This window comes from Pinus tabuliformis, chromosome 5_2 (genome assembly GCF_031772625.1).
Source record: "Pinus tabuliformis cultivar Carrire ecotype Pingquan chromosome 5_2, CPIR1, whole genome shotgun sequence".
Classification (NCBI taxonomy): Eukaryota; Viridiplantae; Streptophyta; class Pinopsida; order Pinales; family Pinaceae; genus Pinus; species Pinus tabuliformis.
The window spans coordinates 524,650,601-524,663,273 of NC_142306.1; positions in this window are offsets into that span (position 1 = coordinate 524,650,601).

The window sequence follows — 12,673 nt, forward strand, 5'->3', positions numbered from 1 at the left end:
CACATATCCACATCATGAAGTTATGGTTTTCCATTCGAGTATGATATCTTCAGGAAACTTATCTAGATACTCTGGTTGAAAATCATCCACTGTAGGAATCTGTGCAACCTCTTTGGTATCCATAATCAATGGAGGTTCATAAAGCTTTAGGTTTTCAAAATTTACTATTGAGTACATTTTCATATAAGCAGGAAAGTCAAGATGAAAAGAATTGTCTCCAATCTTTGTCAATGTGGTGAAGGGCCCATATTGAATGGGTTTCAATTTCTTCCCTTCTCTCTTCATTCTTCCCTTGCTGATGTGGAGCCATACCTTGTCCCCAACTTGAAACTGATGGTCAACTTGGTGCTTATCATGTTGAGCTTTATACTGAGCTTGACTCTTCTCCAACTACTCCTGTATTGCCTAATGAATCACTTGTATCTGCTGAATAAACTTCCATTCTTTGTCTCTATCATCTCATCCATTGACATCCTCCTCTTTCCCAAAGATCATGTCCAAGGGATCTCTTGGTAGATATCCAAAAAATGTGTCAAATGGTGAGCTCTGTGTAGATGAATGTGCTACTCGATTGTATGCATGCTGCACATAAGGAAGTATTCATCCCACAAATTGGGATGTTTTCCACAATAACCTCAAAACAAGTGTACCACAATGCAGTTGACAACCTCTGTGTATCCATCATTCTCCATAAGCTAGTCCAAAAATCCCCAAGAAGGCGAGAGTATCAATTTGACACAATAGACATGGGCAACCCAAAATCGACCCAAACATGCTGAAAAAAATATAAGTAGTCTGCTCAACAGTGATCTGCTTTTTACAAGGCATTAAAATACACATTTTACTAAAATGATCGCCAATGACACACAAATAGTCGTGACCTTTACTAGACATAGGAAAACCACCTACAAAGTTCATAGACACACTTTCCCATGGTCGACTCAGAATAGGGAGTGGTGTGTAGAGCCCAAGTTTTCTATTAGAGGGCTTTGAAACAAAACACAACACACAATCCTTTATAAAGTGAGTCACAATGTTTTTTCATATGAGGCCAAAAATAAATTCTCTGTAAATGACATAAAGTTTTCTCAACACCAAAATGACTAGACACCAGAGAGGTATGAGCCTCTTGTATTACATGAACCCTTTCATCAATGGGTATGCACAATTTTCCAAGTTGTTACAATAGATTTCCCTACAAATAATAATTATCCACCTGCAATCCACGAGTCAGTTTTTCATAAATATCTTTAAAATCATCATCATTAGCATACTAGTCAGCATAACTTTCTAATGATAAAGAAACATTTTGTAAAACTATAGATGCAAAAATAGGAGGGCGAGAAAGCATATTTGCTACTTTGTTACTGGCACCCTTCTTATATCTTATTATCAAATGGATCTGTTGGAGGAATCCCATCCATCTGAAGTGACGGGCTTGCTGAAGCTTGGTTTGTGACTAAAGGTACTACAAGGGCCAATGATCCATATGGATGATGGTCTCCTTACCGATCAGGTAGTGTTTCCACTTATTTACACTCTCAACCAAGGCGTACAACTCCCTATCGTACGTGGGATAATTCACAACATCATGGGAGAATGTCTCTGAATGGTAACATATAGGCTTTATTTGCTACATCAATACAACTCCATGGCATATTCGTTGGCATCTGTTTCAATCCCAAAAGGCTGCTGAAGGTCTGGTAAGGCTAGCAATGGTAATGTGTTGATCTTCTGTTTCAGCATGTCAAAGGATTTCTGCTGCTTCCCTCCCCACTGAAAGGTCTGCTTCACACTGGTCAATGCATGTAAGGGGGCTATGATAATAGAGAAGTTTGCAATGAACCTTATCCAATACTGTACCGTGCCCAAAAAACTTCAGACCTTTGTAACATTTGTGGGCTTAGGCCATTTCATAATCGCATCTACTTTAGAGGGATCTATCCTCAATTTCCCATTACCGACTATGTGGCCTAAATAAACCAGAGAGGTCTTCCCAAATTCACACTTTGACAGTTTCACATACAAATTTTCAATTTTTAGAACATCAAGCACTTTCTTCACATTAAATACATCTTCATCCCATGGCCTACTATAAACATGAATATCGTCCAAATATACAAGCACAAAATGATCAAGAAAAGGCCTAAACAAATCATTCATTACCCTCATAAACATGGTCGGAGCATTGCACTGTCCGAATGGCATCACCATCCATTCAAACAAACCCTATTTGGTTTTGAACACAGTCTTCCAAACGTCTTGCTCTGAAATTCTAACCTGATGATATCCACTTCGCAAATCTATTTTTGTAAAATAAACAATATTTTTCAACTGATCTAGCAATTCATCAATACGAGGGAGAGGGTATCAATTCTTCACCGTAATCTTGTTTAGTGCCCTATAGTCTATGCACATTCTCCATGTGCCATATTTATTTGGCACCAACACGATTAGTGAGCCACATGGAGAAGAACTTGATTTGGTGACTCCATAATTTAACAGTTCCTATACATGTTTCTTGAACTCCTCCATCTCAATGGAAGCCATCTTGTACATTCCTACATTTGGTAAAGATGCATCCTAATGTAGATAGATCTCATGTTGGATTTCCCATTTTGGGGGCAATCCACTTGGTTCCTGAAACAATCCATCATAATCATAAATAATTTCAAAAAATTCTTTCTTATGATCAAGATTACAGCCTTTGAAAACGTCATACATCTCGACCTCTTTCACTCTCACTATCATGAGCATGCAGCCTTTGCTGGAATTAACCAGTCATTTAATATGTCCTGCGCTTACAAGGCTAGCATTAACTTTTGTATGATGAGATTTGACTATATATTCTACCCCATCCTTTGTGAGGTGGTATTTATTTTGATTCTAAAAGAAAACTGCCTTTTCGTCATATAGATATGGGCTTCCGAAGATGATTCCACAGATGTCCAAAGGCACGCCATCTAATTCTATCTCGTCAACTAATTTGGAAGTAATAAAAAATATGTCTACACTGCTTGGTTATCTGTAGTTTGGCTTTATCACTTACCCAACCAAGCAAGTATGGACTCAGATGAGGCTTAGTTTCAAGGCCTAACTTTTTCACTAAGGACTTTGAGATTAAGTTTTCTTGGGAACTTGAATCAAACAGACTTTCCACCTTCGTATGTTTTATAGCAACTTGTTGGGCCTCAAAATAGTCCCTATTCTCACTCCATTATTCAGCAATACCTTCACATTACTTCCATATTACCTTCATGTCACATCCATTCCACCTCCACATCATTACATTTACCTCATCATTGGGTTATAACTATGCTTTTCCAAAGTTTATTAATTCTTAACATTTTTAAGTGGATTTATGGTTAAACTTTAGAAAATAGTATGCTTATACTTATACCTAACAAATAGAATGAGTTTGTTGACGTGTAGGTACAAAGGAAGCTTCCAAGGCATCTTTATGTGGCACTCTATGTTCAAATTCGAATTTGAGAAGATCATGGACCTCATGGAGGAGATCATGGAGGATAGGGTTATGTGTCACCATTGGTTGAGAAATATGTGGGTCAAAGGAGCGAACAGTGGATTTACATTTATGAGCTTGTTATCATAGCTTTTGTATAAATAGGAGCGTTATCTCCTTCATTTGTAATCTTCATTTTGTAATCTTAACTTTTAGAATTTAGAAACTTAGTCCTTCATTTGTAATTCTAGATTTTAGAATCATTGTAATGTAGAGTTTAGGACCTCTTGGAATGTACAACTTGGAGCTTGTAATTGCAATTTGCAATTGAGGATAAATAAAGTGGATTGGATTTTCTTCTACATTTGACTTCTTTCTAGGTGTGCTTGTGGAGCTATGGAGGGCCCTCGTTGCCTCACTTGCATGCTCGTTTTGTTTTGGTAAACTTTCATTTTATGTTTGTTTTGAATTTCATTAGATTAAATTATTGGTTCATATGTTTGAAATATTAACGAATGACCTTTCGTAAGAAAGTATTAATGTTTCTTTCAATGAATCTAATTTAATGTTTGATTTCATTAGTTTAAGTTTCTAATTCATTTGCTTGAAATATAAATGAATAGTCTCTTGTAAGGGAGCTTTAATATTTAATGCAATCAATCAGAATTAGATTTAAGTGCTTTAATTTCATTAGTTTAAATGGTTTGTTGATTAAGATGATTAGAAATATTAACAAACAGTCTCCTGTAAGGGAGCTTTAATATTTCTTAAACTTGTCACAATGTCTTTAGATTCATGTTGATTAAATGACTAAATAGGTGCTGGAAATCCCAATGAAAGACCTCCTGTAAGGGAGCTTTGGCATTTCTTCACCTAGATTAGTTTAGTTTGTCTCTAAGTCCATATATATTGGATGATCTTTGAAGTTTACTTACTCGGGTTGATAGTAAATGAAACTCTAATTTGCATCCGCATTTTAGACCAAACACAACTCTAATGTGGAATAACTCAATTCTCTTTCATTGATTACTTATAAGGCCATTCAAATAAATAGTACTTGCAATCGAATTAGAATTATCGTTAATAGAAAGAGTACCTCTTGCGCCCATGACTTTGATCAATGTCTCATCGCCAGAATCTGATCTGGGGGAAATGCAAATTCTTAATTTTGTATACCTTCCAAACCTTATACATTTTTCAGCTGCATTTAGCAGTAGATTCCGAACATTCAGCAGAAGATCCAACAACAGATTTAGCAGCAGATGCAACAACAATAAAAGATTCACTTTTTCGATTTCATCCATTATTTTCACAACCAAGTAAAGAAGACTATGAATTGAATTTTGCAGCCACACGTGCACAACTCTCATCCATTTTTGAAAGGGTAAGTTAAGGTATGATATTTTCTAACTTTTAACCATTTAATTCCTTGAAAAGTTAGAATAATAATTTTTGGAAAAACTTCACTTCCTTTCCTCATTTCACATAACTACCAAAACCGTCAGTTTGAGGGGAGGGATACATTTACATACATACCTTGTCACATTCATATAACATCCATATCCATATATCAAATTCTAAAACCCACTTACCTTCAAAATATATTCACTATTACATGAGCATATAAATGGCTTTTTCAAAAGTATTTAAAAGTTAATTGGATGCCAACACAATCATGGTTGTTACACAAGAACCAACCATGATGCATTCCAACAAAAATACTTTGCAATAAAAATCACATTATCAATATGCAAAGATCATACATTAAAATTGAATGCAACAAAAAAAATATGGTTGAAACACAAGAACCAACCAAGTTGCAGTTCATCAAAAACACTTTGCAAAAGTTAAGTAAATGATATCATGCAGAGTTTAAGTCAAAGCTCAAGTATCAAAAAGTAATGTAATAGATTGCATGAGGACATGCAATACCTTCAGTTTGGGGGTATGTTGGGCCTTAAAATAGTCCCTATTCTCACTCCATTATTCACCAATACCTTCACATTACTTCCATATTACCTTCATGTCACCTCCATTCCACCTCCACATCATTATATTTATCTCATCATTGGGTTATAACTATGCTTTTCCAAAGTTTATTAATTCTTAACATTTTTAAGTGGATTTATGGTTAAACTTTAGAAAATAATATGCTTATACTTATACCTAACAATTAGAATGAGTTTGTTGACATGTGTAGGTACAAAGGAAGCTTCCAAGGCATCTTTATGTGGCACTCTATGTTCAAATTCGAATTTGAGAAGATCATGGACCTCATGGAGGAGATCATGGAGGATAGGGTTATGTGTTACCATTGGTTGAGAAATATGTGGGTCAAAGGAGGGAATAGTGGATTTACATTTATGAGTTTGTTATCATAGCTTTTGTATAAATAGGAGTGTTATCTCCTTCATTTGTAATCTTCATTTTGTAATCTTAACTTTTAGAATTTAGAAACTTAGTCCTTCATCTGTAATTCTAGATTTTATAATCATTGTAATGTAGAGTTTAGGACCTCTTGGAATGTAGAACTTGGAGCCTGTAATTGCAATTTGCAATTGAGGATAAATAAAGTGGATTGGATTTTCTTCTACATTTGACTTCTTTCTAGGTGTGCTTGTGGAGCTATGGAGGGCCCCCGTTGCCTCACCTGCATGCTCATTTTGTTTTGGTAAACTTTCATTTTATGTTTATTTTGAATTTCATTAGATTAAATTATTGGTTCATATGTTTGAAATATTAACGAATGACCTTTCGTAAGAAAGTATTAATGTTTCTTTCAATGAATCTAATTTAATGTTTGATTTCATTAGTTTAAGTTTCTAATTCATTTGCTTGAAATATAAATGAATAGTCTCTTGTAAGAGAGCTTTAATATTTCATGCAATCAATCAGAATTAGATTTAAGTGCTTTAATTTCATTAGTTTAAATGGTTTGTTGATTAAGATGATTAGAAATAATAACGAACAGTCTCCTGTAAGGGAGCTTTAATATTTCTTACACTTGTCACAATGTCTTTAGATTTCATGTTGATTAAATGACTAAATAGGTGCTGGAAATCCCAATGAAAGACCTCCTGTAAGGTAGCTTTGGCATTTCTTCACCAAGATTAGTTTAGTTTGTCTCTAAGTCCATATATATTGGATGATCCTTGAAGTTTACTTACCCGGGTTGATAGTAAATGAAACTCTAATTTGCATCCGCATTTTAGACCAAACATAACTCTAATGTGGAATAACTCAATTCTTTTTCATTGATTACATATAAGGCCATTCAAATAAATAGTACTTGCAATCGAATTAGAATTATCGTTAACAGAAAGAGTACCTCTTGTGCCCATGACTCTGATCAATGTCTCATCACCGGAATCTGATCTAAGGTCCTACGCTATTGCCACTATCTTCTGCTTCCCCTTTCCACTGAATCTCGTTAGTCTTAGCTCCGGATGTAGCTTCCAACAGTGGTCCTCGTCATGACCATATTTCTTGCAATGAGTGCAAGATGGTGTTGCTCCATCCCCTTTCTTAGCTGCGACAATCTTCTTATCCTTCCCTTTACCTTTCTTCTAGAATTTTCCATGCTGAGGTTTGAACGACATCTTCTTGGCTTGATCATCTATGTCATTCTTTCCTCGGATTTCAATATGAATAGCCTTTACGCTGGCCGCATCAATTGTAGTAGGATTGAACAGTAACAATGAGTGTATTATGGAACTATGTAGCACACCTACATACTTAGTTATAGTCTTGGGAAAATCTAATGAGATGTCCAGATTCAATGCTTGTTTCCAAAATTCTTCAGTGAAGCTTTGCACATTTTGGCCTTTACCTTGCCTTAAATATTTCCATTCCATAAGTGTGTTTTGTTTATAACCCAAAGGGTAAAATTGGTCTTTGAATGCAAAAATAAAACTAGACCAAGAGGACATAAGGTTCTAAGGCCTTATCCAACAAAAACACATTTTTCACTCTTAGGTTCTAAGGCCTTATGTTTCTCATCGGGAATATGGGCCCATGCTTCACTTCCAAAAACATGAAAGTGACTTACATCTGGTTTAATTGAGCTCCATGCTTCTTCTGGAGTGATATTCTTTAAAACCTTAGTAGGAGTGCGATTTAATATGTAATTTTCACAGTTAATTCCTTCTTCCCAAAAAGTAAGACCAAGTCCTTTAGATTGAAGCATACAATTAGCCATTTCCTTTAAGGTGCAATTCTTCCTTTCAGCTACACCATTTTGTTGTGGATTATATGGAATAGTATTTTGCATTTGACTTACATGCTTAGTGCAAAAGTTGATAAATTTGTTGTTAACATATTCTTCGCCATTATCAGATCTTAGCTTAAGAATTTGATGTCCAGGTTGTTTCTCAACAAAGGCCTTAAACGCCAAGAACATGTTAAATACTTCACTAAAATCATCAATGAAAGTTAAGAAATAGTTGTAGCCAGAGAATGAGACAATTGGAAGTCGACCACATAAATCACTATTCACAAGATATAAAGGGGCTAAGGCATGCCAAGAGGCATGTTTTTCAAAACTATCTCGATGATGTTTTCCGAGTACACATCCAGAACAAACACCATCTCTGCAAGATACCATAGGAAGACCTGCCACCATATTGTATTTACATAGATTTTGAAGGGAGCGATAGTTTAAGTAACCAAATCGCTCATGCCAAAGTTTGCTTACTTCATCATTATGAGCAACAAATATCTGGGGAAGAGTTGATGAGCCAGAGTTGTTAAACTTATCCAACCTTGTAGAATCATCAGCAATGGCAGTAGCTAAAATCTGTCTAGGATCTCTTAGGTCCTTAATTACAACATGATGAGGTGAAAATTCAACAATTTACCTTCAACTGAATGAGTTATCTGATATACAGATAGAAGGTTACAAGATAAGGTTGGAACACATAATACTTTATTAAATTGACCGTTGTCTAGATGAATAGTTCTAGTCCCTACAACACTGAGAGATCTATCATCACCAACATATATATTTTTGGTGTTACAATCACTTAAAGAAGAAAACATGGCTTTGTTTTTGGCCATGTGATAAGAAGCTCCAGAATCAATGAGCCACTCATGAGAATGAGAAGAAGAAGATACATTTAGTACATAATCAAATCAAGATGCTTGAAAACCACACACAGAAAGTGCTATTCCTAAATATGAAGTTGAATTTGAAGAGTGCTCTAAATGGATGTTATGCTTCTTCATTGTTACTTCCAAGGGTTCCATCTTCTTAAAGAATTTGGATTCTAAGTGGCCACTTGATTACAGAAGTTGCAATTTCTCTCAGTCTTCTTCCCTTTGTTTTTGTTTGCCTTACCATTTTTTTGAATTGATTTTTCATTTTGAGACTGAAAGTGCTTAAGACCCTTGGTTGGTTTAGGACCATTCTTTTTAGGATGTTGCTTCTTAGGATTCTTTGAACTTGGTTTCTTCTGGGTGGCTAAGGCCTTCTTAGAAGAGTTTCCAAGATTAAGAAGACCAAAATGTAAGAGTTTTTCTTGTTCTATTATTAAAGAATCACAAAAGACATCAAAAGAGGGGGACTTGTAGGCTTGTCCTTGAGAAATAAAGGCTTCTCTAGTAGAATGGAAAGTGGAAACAAACACAGAGTAGGCTGGTCCTAACTTAGTAAGAATGTAATATATAAGGCTACCATCTTCTTTCTGAACCTTAACACTTTCCAAGAGAAGTCTAAGGGTCTTGAACTTAGACAAAAAATCTTCAATGGAAGAAAAATTATTGGGGTCCAACGTAAGTAGCTCATTTTCGAGTTGATGGGCCCTAATTTCATTTTTAATTCCAAAAACTTTATTGAGATGTTTCATTGCTTCATCATGGGTACCAAGTTCTGCAATATGGAATCTAAGGTCTGGAGAAATAGACATCCCTATCAACCCACGTGCTTGATCTTACTTATTTTCCCATTTGACTGCCTTATCTTCATCTTTAGGTTTAGACTCTTGGCCTAAGGCTATTCTATAAAGACCTTTACTTGTAATTAAATCTTCCGTGTAGGACACCCATTGGAAGTAGTTGGTGTTGTTAAGTATAACTTGGTCTATTGTAGAGTTAGGTAGAGTTTCTTTCTTTCCTATGTACTTTTGTAACTTACAATCTAATGGTCACGATATGTTCTAGACATGAAGTGATCTGATGGTTCATTCTCACCTCGGTATTACTGACACTTGATTTGTGGCTTAACACCCAATTGGTCCATGATCTCTATTTAAAGAGCATGGAGGGTCATTTGTAAGGTGATCGTTCATGAGAGAAGCTTATGTAAAGTTTCTTTCTTTTACATTAATAAATTGCCTGAAGTGGCTATGTTTGATCAGGCCGTGGACTATTTCCCTCTTTGAGGGTTTTATCCATGTCAAGAATACTGGTGTATTGATCTGTGATCTATTTGTGAGCAGTGTCCTTTGGTGTTCTATCTGAGGAACTTACCCTGTAAATTCCTACATGGTATCAGAGCTATTTGAGGGCCACATCAGTTTGTGATGCAAATCTGAAGCTGGTACAACTGCATCCGACTGTCATTTCCTAGATCTACTATTTTTGACTAATTAGAAGCATCCGTTCCAGTGAGGCACCCCTTTCGTTTCATGCAAAAAGGTTTCCGGTAGCCCTAGCTACATCATTTTTAAGATCTAGAGGTATACAGTCTTTATTTGCAATTTTAGTTATTTATCTCTCTGTTTATTTCATTTTATTTATCTCTCTACTTTTTACCGGATCTATACCTTTCATTTTTGCATATGCTCTTTTCTCAGTGACTCTGTGCGATCTGGGCAAATCTGAAACAAAAAGTAAGGTTTCTTCTCATGCATATGCTTTTTTCCGCCGCGCCTTAGTGTGATCTTGGAAAATTAGAAACATTGAGGAAAACATTTAGTTTCCAGTGAAATGTAAATTCAAGCCGTAAGGTTTTTTCTCATGTGTATGCTATTTTCCATCACGACTTAGTGTGATCTTGGAAAATTAGAAAGATTGAGGAAAATATTTAGTTTCCGACGAAATCTAACTTCAAGCCGTAAGGTTTGGTTTTTCTTGAATGTCCTATTTTGGTTGTGTGGTTTTTTTTTGTAGGCGAAAAGGGATTTCTCAAGTAACAACGCATTCCAAAGCTTCAATGACTAAAAACAAAAAAAAACCTTTCCTCTTTTCCAAAAATTACTAACCTTTTAAACTAGCTCACTTGGTCCAAAGTTACTTTATGTAAAATTGTTCTCACCCATTACAAAATGTGAGTCACTTATAATTCTAAAGTCTCTTTATCTTTTATTTAAGTTACAATTTAGTGGGTAGCTCATAAATTACCATTGTAAAAGTGATTTACTCTTATTTATAAAAGTGGGTCACATTTTTTTTTTAAAGTGAGCTAATTAGATTAAGCTTCGAAAGAGGCAAGATTTAAAAAAAAATTATAACATTATCATTCACTTCCACAGATTCACGTACTTCGTCAGCATCTTCAACACCTTTTCTTCAAAAAGCCATAACTTCTTCATACGGAAGCCATTTTTAGAGCGATTTTTTTTAATCAGCCTAATTTTTCGAGATATTTCCATTGAAACACATAATTCTAGAATCTACAGCTTTAGTTTCTATTAAAATGGAAATTCCATGCCAAGTTATTCTTGACAACACCAACTACTTCCAATGGGTGTCCTACATGGAGGATTTACTTAATAGTAAAGGTCTTTATAGAATAGCCTCAGGCCAAGAGTCTAAACCTAAAGATGAAGATAAGGTAGTGAAATGGGTAAATAATCAAGATCAAGCACATGGGTTGACAGGGATGTCTATTTCTCTAGACCTTAGATTCCATATCGCTGAAATTGATACCCTGGATGAAGTAATGAAACAACTCAATAAAGTTTTTTTAATTAAAAATGAAATTAGAGCCCATTAACTCAAAAATGAGTTGCTTACGTTCCCCAATAATTTTTCTTCCATTTAAGATTTTTTGTCCAAGTTCAAGACCCTTAAACTTCTCTTGGAAGGTGTTAAGGTTAAGAAAGAATATGGTAGCCCTATCTATTCCATTCTTACTAAGTTAGGATCAGTCTACTCTGTGGTTGTTTCCACCTTCCATTCTACTAGAGAAGCCTTTATTTCTCAAGGACAAGCCCACAAGGCCCCTTCTTTTGTTTCCTTTTGTGATTCTTTAATAAGAGAATTAAAAAAACTCTTACATCTTGATCTTCTTAATCTTGGAAACTCTTCTAAGAAAGCCTTAGCTGCCCAACAATGACCAAGTTCAAAGAATCCTAAGAAGAAACATCCTAAAAGGAATGGTCCTAAACCAACCAAGGGTCCTAAGCACTTTTAATCTCAAAATGAAAAATCAATTCAACAAAATGATAAGGCAAAAAAAAACAAAGGGAAGAAGACTGATAGATATTGCAACTTTTGTAATTGAGATGACCACTTAGAATCCAAATGCTTTAAGAAGATAGAAGACTTGGAAGCAACAATGAAGAAGCATAACATCCATTTGGAGCACTCTTCAACTTCAACTTCATATTCAGGAATAACACTTTCTGCATGTGGTTGTCAAGCATCTCGTTTTGATTATGCACTAAATGTATCTTCTTCTTATCATTCTCATGAGTGGCTCATTGATTCTGGAGCTTCTTATCACATGGCCAAAAACAAAGCCATGTTTTCTTCTTTAAATGATTGTAACACCAAAAAGATATATGTTGGTGATGATATATCTCTTAGTGTTGTAGGGACTAGAACTATTCATCTAGAAAATGGTCAATTTAATGATGTATTATGTGTTCCAACCTTATCGTGCAACCTTCTATTTGTATATCAGATAACTCATTTAGGTTGAATTTTCACCTCATGATGTTGTAATTAAGGACCTAAGAGATCCTAGACAAATTTTAGCTACTTGCATTGCTGATGATTCTACAAGGTTGTATAAGTTTAACAAATTTGGGTCATCAACTCTTCCCTCGGTATTTGTTGCTCATAATGATGAAGTGAGCAAACTTTGGCATGAGAGATTTGGTCACTTAAACTATCACTCCCTTCAAAATTTATGTAAAGAAAATATGGTGACAAGTCTTCCTATGGTATGTTGCAGAGATGGTGTTTGTTCCAGATGTGTACTCAGAAAACATCATTGAGATAGTTTTGAAAAACGTGCCTCTTGGTACACCTCATCCCCTTTACAGC